Here is a 13,028-nt window from a genome sequence, read left to right as displayed (position 1 = left end):
AGAGGAGGCAGTGGGGAGCTGTCTTGATGGGTAAGAGGGGCTTTGAGAGGTGGAGAAGGCTGAGGGAACAGAGGCAGGAGGAAGGGAGGGTGAATGGGGCCCCAGAAAGAAACGCCAGGCAGCAGGGATGGGCAATGTGACAGCCAGTTGCTCCAGGGTTTTGCTGATCATCCTCCAGAATCATCGCAATTTGGAGTGAGAGTAATTGCTTCTATCTAAAGAGGCCAGATTCGTATCATCTGACTCAAGAAGCAAACCCCAGTGGAAGCTACCAGAAGGTTTCTAGCCATGAAGCACCAAGGTTGGGAGCTCTGAGTGGAGCTGAGAGAGTGGGGGAAAGGTGAGGCCCTGGGTGGGCTGACCACAGGATGATACATGGACTAGATGGCCATCCTGTCTTGGGCAGCCCACTCAGGCACACCAGCCCCCTGGGCAAAGGCCCCTTTCCCTTAGCCTAGAAGTTACTAGGAGAAGAAACGGGGGCAGAGGGTGGGGTAGAGAGGGAAGGAACCCCAGACTTGGGGGTGAAACCTCCTTGTTCTTGCTCAGATGTAGCAGCGGGTGCCCCAAGCTCTCCAGACCAGGTACAGGGCATCTGCCCCAGGCCTGGCCAAGTGGGACTGAGCCAGGTCAGAGCTTGTCTAGGCTTCAGTTCCTCCTCTTGAAAATTTGGTTGTGACCCTCTCCCAGCTTTCTGTCAAGCCCACCTAAAAAAGGGGCCGGAAAGGAAGCCAGTAGCGGGGCCTCCATGGCCAAGGGAAACCCCAGCTCTCATTATCCAGCCGGTTTAGACAGAGCTGGGGGAAGAGACAGAGGGGGTCTGAATACTTCTTGTCTCCAGGTAGGAGAGCCGTTTCAGTCTCCACCCAACTAGTGAGTCTTCTGTTAGAAAGAATCTGGATTTAATGCTAGAGAAAAAGTGGTTCTGAAGGCCTATGAGTTGCCCCCACCCCACCCCAGCTTCCACACTACTTGCTTCTCAGCTCAGCCAGTAGGAGAGCAGCCTCAACACCCCACAGCTGCTCTTAGAGGGTGTGCTTGTGATAACCAAATCCTAGGATAGAATCCACAAAGGATTCCTCTTCCATGTCATCCATTTTACAGATGGCAAGACTGAGGCCATCCAAGGCAGCAAAGGTACAGCCAGACGGAGCAGAGCCTGGATGAGAGGTAGGACCCAGGACTCCTCCTGCCCTTTCTTTCTGCCATGGATGGCTTTGTTATTGGGGTCCCAGAGCTCAGACGTGTACTTTAAGGAGTCCATCCCCCTTTCTTGCACCAGATGCAGAAAGTCAGATGTCTGTGCATTTTTCTGAAGAGAGGACATCCACAGCATTTGTTGGATTTCTAGATAGTTTGTATCTTCTTGCCCCAAAATATTTTAAGAAAAACAAACTAACAGCAGGCACTCATTGCTGGGTTCAGCTTGTTTCCATCCCTCCACCTGGAGGCAGGGAGCCCCTGCAGCCCCTTCCCCACTGGGAGGCAGGCCCCATCTTTAGTCTGGAAGTCTGCTGTCTCCATAGAGAAGGTAGGTCCCCCTCCATGTCTCTGACACGTTTTCCTATGCCCCGAGCAGGGGTGCTAACTCATGCTTACTCACATCTCCTCGAAGCTCATCCCACACAACCACCCTGATCCCAAGAATCCTGGGAACTTGGGGTGGAACTGCCAAGAGAAAATACTAGGATGCCACTGCCATTTCCGCCTCCCTCCTCATTGCTGCCTGAAATGCTGGGAAAGCTTTGGGATCATCTTGGGCAGCCTTCTCATTTCATAGAGGGGAAGATGAGCCCAGTAAAGGGAAGGACCATTCTCACATTCACACCTGTTCTAAAGGTAGGGCCACTGGATTCAGCAGAGGTCCCTCCTCCACCTGGAGGCCCCACATGGTTTAACTGTGAGGTTGAACATTTTGAGGGAGGAGCCTGTGTGCAGCAACGAGCCACTGGCTTGAGCATCTCCTGTGGGCCTCAGGCTATGAGCTCTCATCATCATGGGTACAGCTGACCCTGAGAACCATGAGAACCACACACAGATAGGCTCAGTAAACCAGGACTTTATAAAGAACATAAAAGGCCCAGTTCACTCACTGTTCATTCATGCATTCAACCAATTTGTATTAAGTTGTTATATACCAGGTACTAATGAAGAAACCAAATCCCTTACAATTATACAGTGGAAGTGACAAATAGATTCAAGGGATTAGATTTGATAGAGTGCCTGAAGAACTATGGACAGAGGACAGAGGTTCGTGACATTGTACAGGAGGCAGTGATTAAGACTATCCCCAAGAAAAATAAATGTAAAAAGGCAAAATGGTTGCCTGAGAAAAGAAGAAAAGTGAAAGGTAAAGGAGAAAAAGAAAGATATGCCCATCTGAATGCAGAATTCCAAAGAACAGCAAGGAGAGATAAGAAAGCCTTCCTCAGTGATCAATGCAAAGAAATAGAGGAAAACAATAGAATGAGAAAGACTAGAGATCTCTTCAAGAAAATTAGAGACACCAAAGGAACATTTCATGCAAAGATGAGCTCAATAAAGGACAGAAATGGTATGGGCCTAACAGAAGCAGAAGATACTAAGAAGAAGTGGCAAGAATACACAGAAGAACTGTACAAAAAAGATCTTCACGACCCAGATAACCACAATGCTGTGATCACTCACCTAAAACCAGACATCCTGGAGTACGAAGTCAAATGGGCCTTAGGAAGCATCACTATGAACAAAGCTAGTGGAGGTGATGGAATTCCAGTTGAGCTATTTGAAATCCTAAAAGATGATGCTGTGAAAGTGCTGCACTCAATATGCCAGAAAATTTGGAAAACTCAGCAGTGTACACAGGACTGGAAAAGGTCAGTTTTCATTCCAATCCCAAAGAAAGGCAAGGCCAAAGAATGCTCAACTACCACACAATTACGTTCATCTCACATGCTATCAAAGTAATGCTCAAAATTCTCCAAGCCAGGCTTCAACAGTACATGAACTGAGAACTTCCAGATGTTCAAGCTGGATTTAGAAAAGGCAGAGGAACCAGAGGTCAAACTGCCAACATCTGTTGGATCATCAAAAAAGCAAGAGAATTCCAGAAAAACATCTACTTCTGCTTTATTGACTATGCCAAAGCCTTTGGCTGTGTGGATCACAACAAACTGTGGAAAATTCTGAAAGAGATGGGAACACCAGATCACTTTACCTGCCTCCTGAGAAATCTGTATGCAGGTCAAGAAGCAACAGTTAGAACCAGATATGGAACAACAGACTGGTTCCAAATTGGGAAAGGAGTACATCAAAGCTGTATATTATCACCCTGCTTATTTAACTTATATGCAGAGTACATCATGCGAAATGCCAGACTGGATGAAGCACAAGCTGGAATCAAGATTGTCGGGAGAAATATCAATAACCTCAGATATGCAGATGACACCACCCTTATTGCAGGAAGTGAAGAAGAATTACAGAGCTTCTTCTCTTGATGAAAGTAAAAGAGGAAAGTGAAAAAGTTGACTTAAAACTCAACATTTAGAAAACTAAGATCATGACATCCAGTCTCATCACTTCATAGCAAATAATGGGGAAACAATGGAAACAGTGACAGACTTTATTTTGGGGGGGCTCCAAAATTACTGCAGATGGTGACTGTAGCCATGAAATTAAGAGATGCTTACTCCTTGGAAGAATAGCTATGCCCAACCTAGACAGCATATTAAAAAGCAGAGACATTACTTTGCCAACAAAGGTCTGTCTAGTCAAGTCTATGGTTTTTCCAGGAGTCATGTATGGATGTGAGAGTTGGACCATAAAAAAAGCTGAATACTGAAGAATTGATGTTTTTAAACTGTGGTATTGGAAAAGACTCTTGAGAATCCCTTGGACTGCAAGGAGATCCAGTCAATCTGAAAGGATGTCAGTCCTGAGTGTTCATTGGAAGGACTGATGCTGAAGCTGAAGCTCCAATACTTTGGCTACCTGATGCGAAGAGCTGACTCATTAGAAAAGACCCTGATTCTGGGAAAGATTGAAAGCAGGAGGAGAAGGGCATGACAGAGGATGAGATGGTTGGATGGCATCACCAATTCAATGAAGATGAGCCTGAGCAAGCTCCAGGAGTTGGTGATGGACAGGGAAGCCTAGCATGCTGCAGTCCATGGGGTTACAAAGAGTCAGACAACCGAGTGACTGAACTGAACTGAGTGAAACAATAATAACCAAGAAAGACTGTGATATCTTGAGACTCACACTCTGGCAGAATAACAGCATGACCAAGCTTCCACTATAGGAGGAGAACTATGTGTGATTCCTTATGGAGTTTACAGCAGCATAATTATATCCAGCATCCTTGAGACGATGTACAGTGAGGCCTCCTATTAACTCCCAATTTCTTCTCTTCTTTCAGTTCTTGGTGAAATCCTTAGCCCCAAGTAGCTGATGAAACCCTTCTTCCCTCCCATCTGTCCCTCCTTCCTTTAGGGCTTAATATGTACCATACGCTAGAGGAGATGCTGGGAATGCAGACAGGGTTCTAGGAAGGAAGCAGACTGGACATCAGATCATTATAAGGCAATGTGACTGTATTTTGGTGATGTGCAAGCCTGGGGTATCATGGGAGCTCAGAAGAGGGGGCCCTAGCTCACACTGGGGCATCTTTAGTATATACATATTTTTTTCAAACTTCAAATTTTTAATTTTGTATTGGGTTACAGCCGATCAACAATGTTGTGGTTGTTTCAGATGAACAGAGAAGGGACTCGGCCATCCATACACATTATCCGTTCTCCCCTGAGGCGCCGCTCCCCTCCAGGCTGGCGCATCAGATTGAGCAGAGTTAAATGTGCTCCACAGTAGGTCCTTGTTGGCATTCTGGAGCATCTTAGTCAGCTTCTGCAGGAAGTGAAGCCGGAGCACCTTCTTTCACTTTGCTGAGCATCTGCTGAGTTCTAGACACTGTGCTGGGGGCTGGGCCCAGAGTAGTGAGGCCAGGCCAGACCCTTCCCATGTGCACCTCTCCTCCTAGGGGGCCAGCCTTCATCACCCAGTCCCAGTGGATATTTCTGCTTGTGCTGTATAGCTTCTGGGCCCTCTTCCCTACACCCACGGTTTGCCTGCTGGCCTATTTGATCTGCGATGGACTGTCTCATTTACCTTCAAAAAGCCTCCTCACTCATGGAAGAGGATGCTCATTTTCTGCCCTCAGAACTACTTAGAGTCTGGTCTTCACCTACCAGATTTCCGGTGTCCCCTACCTCCTCGAGCACAGAGCTGAGGGCTGTCTGCCTGCCACTGCACATACCCTGCAGAGGGTCTGGCCCACTCACCCCTGCACAAGGAATCCTAGAGAGCCCACCCTGTCCCACTCAGAGCTACCTCTGTTGCTTATATTGCAAGGGCAGGAGGAGACCATGTGTAAACACAAGAAGAGTGACTTCTAGATCGAATCCAAAGGAAGCAGTTCCTCCACTGTACAGATACATGTTTCCTATGCCTCCCTGTGTCAGCTCTGTGCCCTGAGCTGGTGGTGCTGGGGTCTTAAATCTTGTGGCCCCTACATGCTATTGTGTGCATGTGTGTTCAGTCGCTCAGTCTTAACCAGCTTTTGTGACCCCATGGACTGTAGCCCAGCAGGCTCCTCTGTCCATGGGATTTTCCAGGCAAGGATGGTGGAGTGGGTTGCCACTTCCTCCCCCAGGAGATCTTCTCCACCCAGGGATCAAACCCGAGTCTCCGGTGTCTCCTGCCTTAGCTGGTGGATTCGTCACCACTGAGTCGCCCATTAGTGCAATTCAAAAGTAAAATTAATTGAAACTGTTAAATGTAATTCAGGTACACGGAGGTTTAAATAGCATAAGCAATATAGCCACTGTACTTAGCAAAAAGTATTTGATATTTTTTATATAAGCCTTTTTATTCCAAACCAAATTTCAATGAAAAAAAAAAAAAGATCAATTTCTCACTCTTGGGTTTCCCTATTGTTCAAGTCGAGCAACAGAATCAAAATTAAAATTTGGGTTTGTACCCACAGAGAAAGTGTCTGGTGGTCGAAGTACAAACACTATTCGCTGTAAATCTGCTGTGCAACCCTGAGCAAGTCATTTCAACTCTCTGTTTTAATCTCCCCATCTATAAAATCAAGATAATACCTGACTTGTGGGACTAGCAAGTGAAAAAAGGAAAGTGAGGGTGCTTTTACATGGTTATCATTTGACCACTTGTTTGTTTTTTTTTTATTGGTTGCCTTCTTTGAATCACTCGGTATTGGAGCCTGGGATTAAAAAGCAGAATACTGCCCACATGAGAGGGGTCCCTTCTCATTGTCTTAATCTCATAGGGACACCTAGTTTCCAAGAACTGAGGAACGGTGTCCCTATAGGGGGCTCACTGGGAGGTAAAGTGTCTACACGTCAGGCTTAAGGTGTCTACACTTCAGTAGAAATACACTTTTCAAGGGCCCCGGAGTTTGTTCCTAGGTTTGGGATGAAAGGAACAATAGGCAGGTTTACCTTCAAAAGGCAGTGCTCACTTCTGTAGCTTTCTCACTCCATCCGGAGCCACCGCTTTGAATTATACATGAGGCGCTTGCAGGAGCTGTGATGATTTTTCAAATATTTCTCTAATTGATGAGAAGGGCTTTGATAAATTGCTGTAGAACCAGGAGCATCTGATCACAAGGAATTCTGTCTTGTTCCTCCTTGACAGATGTTTACTTGACTTAAAGGGAGAGCAGGGTCCAAAGGAACTACTTTTCTCTCCTGGAACTTTTATTCTATTGAGGGAAAATAATTCTATGAAATGCTATGGTTTTGTTTTTAAATCCAAACATGAGGAGTTCTCCAAGATCTGCGGTCTTGTGCCTGCCACGTTCAGATGAAGGACTTGAGAGCTCAGAGTGGAAGGGCAAGATCCCTGGGCAGCATGAATTCTTGCTTCCCCATCACGTCCTCATGGCTGCTGAAGGTGGAGAGACAAAATACCAAAGAATCACCTTTCTGCACTACCCAGAAAATGGTCCATATGACATAGTTCTGGATTCTCGCTGGAACTTAAAAGGAAACTTTCACAATATCCAGAGCCCTCAGTGTCCTGCAAATGAAGGAGAAGGAGTTCCTCAAACTCCTTGCATCAGGAACCCAGTGAGGTAGCACCAACCTTGACTTCCAGGTGGAGTAGTACATCTACAAAAGGAAGAAGGATGGTGCCTCCATCATAAATCTGAAGGAGACCTGGCCGAAGCTTATGCACATGGCTTATGCCACTGATAACTCAACTGAGAGTTGAGTTATCAAGATGCGACTGAAAACTCAACTGATGACCCCGTGTCATATCCTCTGGGAATACTGGCCAACAAATTTGCTGCTGCCCCTCGAGCCCCTCCTACTGCTGGCTGCTTCACTCCTGGAACTTTCACTAACCTGATCAGGGCAGCCTTCTGGTGGTTACTGATCCCTGGGCTGACCACCAGAGTCTCACAGAAGCCCCTTACACTAACCTGCCAACCACTGCTCTGTATAATACAAACACTCCTCTGTGCTCTGTGGCTGCCGCCATCCCGTGCAACGATAAGAGAGCTCACTCAGTGGATCTGATGTGGTGGCTGTTTGCCCAGGAAGTTCTGCATATGCATGGCATCTCCAGTGAATCCCCATGGAAGGTCATGCCTCATCTCTGCTTCTGCAGAGATTCTGAAAAGACTGCAAAGGAAGAGCAGGCAGTAACTGACAAGACTGTGACCAAGGAGGAATTTTCACTGCTCCAGCTCTGCAACCTGAGTTGGGGGTCTGAAGGCATGCAGGTGCCCTCTGAGACTATTCGACTCCCCTGTGAAGACTGGAGTGCTCAGCCTGCTGCTGAAAACTGCTCAGACCACCGAATGGGTAGGAACAACCACTGAGTGGTCTTAAACTGTTCTTCCTCAAACTCTCAAAATGGAAATGGGTTTATGGCAAATAGTTTTTTTTTGAAAAAAATCACCTAAGAGCCAGGATACATGGGCACCAACCCCCAAGAACATCGGGATAGACCTGAGCCACAGACCAAAGCAGTGGCCTGCAGAGCCAGGCATTAATTTCTGCTTGCTGGCTTGTGATGGGGTCCAAGGGCCCCAGGGGAGGGCATCAGAGAGGTGGAGTTGGGGGAAGAGTGAGGGAAGATGGGCACTAACCTGGGGCCTTGAGCAATGACTTTTGCTAATGCTTTGGAGATATTTCACTACTTTCCAAGATGTGTCTCCCCTAGCACTGTTCTTAATGAACACCTCCCTAGCTCCTCTCCCTAAAAGAGTACCCCTGACTCTTAGCATGACATTTCAAACCCTTTTCCATCCCATTCCAACCCACTTCTCCCACGTTATCCCCCTCACTCCTCCCCATTCACCATCCCCCTGAGTTCTAGCCCCTTCCCGTCCATTACTTACGTAAGTCACACTCCTTCCATGAAGTCTGGCCTGACTCTACTCTCATTCTGGACTCTACACTTGGTCATCACTTCCTCCATATTGTCACAACACTGTCACAAAGGTCTGATCTAAAATTTAGTGTATCCCATTGTGATTTTTGTAACCTGTGTTAGACATGAACCTGCATATGACATTAGTCTAACCAGGGAGATTTATTTGGCTCTTGTTCTCACCAGCTATTGTGGGACATGAGGTCACCTCCCCTCCCCAACTTCTCCAGTTATTTCCACTGTGATTAGAGTACAGTTATTGTGAGTTATTGAAGGGGAATCTCCTTCCCCCTAGCTCTTGCTTCAGTGCTGAGCAACCTCTACTAGCCTAACACTCTACACCCACCTTGTCTGGCGAGTGTGTGAGAAGGAAATGGACATGCAGGGCATCTTAGTCCATTCAGGCTGCTATAACAAAGACACCTGAAACTGGCTGGCTTAACATCAAACATTATTTATCACAGTTCTGAAGCCTGGAAAGCCCAAGATCAAGCTACCAGCAGATTCAGAGCCTGGTGAGAACCTGCTTCCCAGTTCATAGAAGGCCATCTTCTTACTGTGTCCTCACATGGTAGAAAGGGGTCTCCTTTACAAGGGCACTAATCCCCATTCATGATGACTCCATCCTCATGACCCAATCACCTCTCAAAGGCCTCACTTCCGAACAACATCACATTGGGAATTAGGTTTCAACAAGTGCATTTCGGGGAGACACAAACATTCAGTCTCTAGCAACAGGGACTTCTTTTCTTCTTGCTACTTTGAAATCTATCATCTGCAGAGAGCACATCCCTACAAGCCACAGGTTTTGCAGAGGCTGGCTAGTGTAACAGAGCCTGTGTTTTTCAAAACTACTATGATTAGATGGTTGAGTACCATACCAGGTGTGTTAGCGAGCCTCCCATCTAAAGCAAATTAATGTTCACCAAGTTGGCTTTGTCAGGATCAACGGCTACTGCCTGATCCCTTCCTGAGCAATGGGGGAAGACAGGGGGTGTTATTTTTAAGTCCCCTCAAACTTCCAAAGTCATAGATCCCATAGATACTGAAAGGGTAAAAAGAGAACACTATAAATGAGTTTATGCACATAAATTCAATAACTTAAAAGAAATGGACTTATTACTTGAAAGCAATAAATGACTAAAAGTCACCTAGGAAGAAATAGATAATGAGAATAGTCCTATATTTATTAAATAAGAAGAGTTTGTCATTCAAACTCCAGGCCAAGATAATTTTATTGCCATATTCTGCCAGATATTTAAAGAAAAATTATACTGACTGTATATAATAATTTCCAAAAAATAGAAGGAATAACCTCTTGACTCATTTGATAAGGCCGTCACTACCCCAAAGTCAAAATCATGCAAAAACAGCACTAGAAGAAAAAGCTATACACCAGTACCCCACATGAACATGCAAATATATTCAAGGAAATATTAGCAAAATATATTAAAAAATAATACATGACCACAGAATTGGATTTATTTCAGGAATGGAGATTAGTTAAATGTTTTAAAACTAATGAACACAAGCTATAATATTAATAGGTTAAATAATAAAAGCCACACAATCATATCAATCGGTGCAGAAAAAATTTAACAAAATTCAACATACATTTGTGACAAAAGTTTCAGCAAACAATGATTAGAGGAGAACTTCCTTAACTTGATTTAGAGTATCTACAAAAATTTCATGGCTAACATAAAATTCAATAATGAAGGATTGAATGCTTGCCTTCCCAAAACAGAGAACAAGGCAAAGTTGTTCATTCTCGCAGCTGCTACGCAGTATCATACTGGAAGCCCTAGCGCAATAAGGCAAGAAAAACAGATAAAAGGCATACAGATTTTAAAGGAAGAACTAAAACTATCCCTATTCACAGGCAACATGACCAAAGGAAAAAAAAATCACAAAGAATCTACAAAAAAACAAAACAAAAATACTTATTATTGAGTTTAGCAAGGTTGCACGATATAAGGTCAACATGAAAAAATCTATCATATTTTTATATGCTGGTAATAAGCAATTGGAAGCCAGAATTTTAAAAATCGATACCATGTACAACATTTAATTACTTATGTACAAAGTTCCCCCAAATTAAATAAATCTAAGAAAACATCTTCAGGACTTGCATGATAAACACTACAAAATGCTTATTAAAGGAATAACATCTAAATAAGTGGAGAGACATACTGTGTTTCTGGATTGAAAGCCTCAATATGGTTAAGAAGTCAGTTTTCCCTCAAATTGTTCTATAGATTTAAGGCACTCCCAATCAAAATCCCAGCAGAATGTTTTGTAGATATGGACAAGCTGATTCTAAAATTTATAGAAAAAGGAACTAGAATAGCCATAACAAATTTGAAAAAAAAAAAAAGATTTAGAGAAGTGACACTACCCCATTTTAAAGCTCCAGTAATCAAGTGAAGACTCTTTAAAGTCCCTTGGACTTCAGGGAGATTAAAGCAGTTAATCCTAAAGGAAATTAACCTTGAATATTCATTGGAGGGACTGATGCCAAAGATGAAGCTCAATACCATGGCCACCGGATGCAAAGACCTGACTCACTGGAAAAGACCCTGATGCTGGGAAAGATTGAGGGCAGGAAGGGAAGCGGGTGACAGGATGAGATGGTTAGATAGCATCGCTGACTCAATGGACATGAGTTTGAGCAAACTCTGGGACATAGTGAAGCACAGGGAAGTCTGGTGTCCAAGGGGTCACAGAGAGTCGAACACGACTTAGAGACTGAACAACAACAAAATCAAGACTGCTGGGCCTTGGTAACAAGTAAATTGATAAAACATAATAAATAACCCAGAAGTAGATACAAATATGACCAACTGATTTTTGATAAATTCAATAGAGATGAGATTATCTCTGTAAGAAGTAGCAATGGAACAATTCAATATCCATTGCAAAATACAAAATGAAACAAAAAAAAAACAAGTTCACACATTCTTTACACAAAACGGATTATAGATCTAAATTAAAATGATTAAACCTTTAGAAGAAAACATCAGGGAACATCTTCATGACCTTGAGTCAGGCAGAGTTCTTAGAAGTGACATTAAAAGCATCATTCATTAAAGAAACGAGTTGATGAATGGGCCTTCATTAAAGCTTTTTTCCCATGAAAGACACTGTTAAGAAAATGAAAAGATGAACTACAGACTGAGAGACAATATTTGTAAACCACATACCTGACAAAGGACTTGTATCCAGAATACACAAATAACTCTCAAAGCTCAACAGAAGGAACATAAATGACCCAATAAAAAAATTGGGCAAGCAATTGAGACATTTCCCCAAAGAAGACACACAGATGGCCAATAAGTTCATGAAATTCAAAATAAAATAAACATCCAAGATACCATCAGAATCTATCAGAATGGCAAAAACAAAAAACAAACAAAATCCCACAAATGCTGGTGAGTATATGGAGCAACTGGAACGCTATATATTGCTGGAGAGAATGCAAAAATGAACAGCCATTCTGGAAAACAGTTCAGTACTTTCTTTTAAAGTTAAACATACACATACCACATGACCTAGTGATTCATTACTGGGCATTTACTCAAGAGAAATAAAAATGTGTTCATGCAAATAGCACTCCATTTATAATTGCCCCAAATGGAAACAGCCTAAATGTCCTTCCGTGGGTGAATGGATAAACACACTGTGATCCATTTAAACACTGGAATACTAAGTACTCAGCAATAACAAAGAAGGGGTTTTAATGCACGTCGCAACATGAGCTCATCTCAAAGGCATTAGGCCGAGCAAAAAGCTACCTCATAAGTTTACATGTGGTCTGATTGCACTTCTATGACATTCTGGAAAAGGCAAACTATGGAGAAGGAGAGTAGATCAGTGGTTGCATGGGATACAGGTACGGGGTGACAAAAAGCAGCACACAAGGAATTCTGTGGGGGGATGAGTGATGGAACTGCTCTCTATCTTAATTGTGATGGTGATTACATAAATCTATACTCGTATAACTATATTCACACACGCACATACGATCCCAGCAGTATTCCCCACCAGCCTGTGATGGTCACGTTAGCTCCATTTTTATCCAGCCCTCCCAAGAAGGGCTGCTTCCAGTGGACTCCTTGTTCCAAAGGTTCCATGAAGACCTCTCAGCACAGCCACTGCTCCCAAGGCCCACCTAGCAAAGCTTCCCAGGAGGTGGTCTTCCTAGGCTGGCCCAGAGTCTGGCACTACCTCCGGCCCTCAGCACTGCCACCAGCACCGCCAAGCACCCAGCCATCAGGCAAGTCTGCCAGTGCTGAGGTGCTGCACTGGGAGATGCCCCTTCTAAGCCCCTGGGCAGCAGGAGAAACTATACTTTGCACTAAAGGGAAAAAGAGATCTGTCCCATTTTCTGCATCACACCTTCACAAAGACGTTGCAAAGTGCTCCCAACTTATGAACATTTTTGTAGAAACAGCTCATTCATTTTTACTTCCAGTAACAGCTGAGCCCTTACCCCCATTTTTTTCATTCTCTGCCCCAAGACGCTGGGCTGAGATGAGTGGAAGATGCCAAATTGTAACTCAGGCTCAGATCTCCCTCCAACCCCTGAG

At 44.2% G+C, this 13,028-nt stretch overlaps 1 pseudogene; it reads left to right on the top strand.

Moving 5' to 3' along the window:
- LOC112444751 (small ribosomal subunit protein uS2-like) overlaps nt 1-7,895 on the top strand; it is a 35,068-nt pseudogene extending 27,173 nt beyond the window's left edge.
- The last annotated feature ends 5,133 nt before the right edge of the window (nt 7,896-13,028 follow it).

Source organism: Bos taurus, chromosome 28, assembly GCF_002263795.3.
Source record: "Bos taurus isolate L1 Dominette 01449 registration number 42190680 breed Hereford chromosome 28, ARS-UCD2.0, whole genome shotgun sequence".
NCBI lineage: Eukaryota > Metazoa > Chordata > Mammalia > Artiodactyla > Bovidae > Bos > Bos taurus.
The sequence above is the reverse complement of the archived record's forward strand: the minus strand, read 5'-3'. Positions and strand labels throughout refer to the sequence as shown.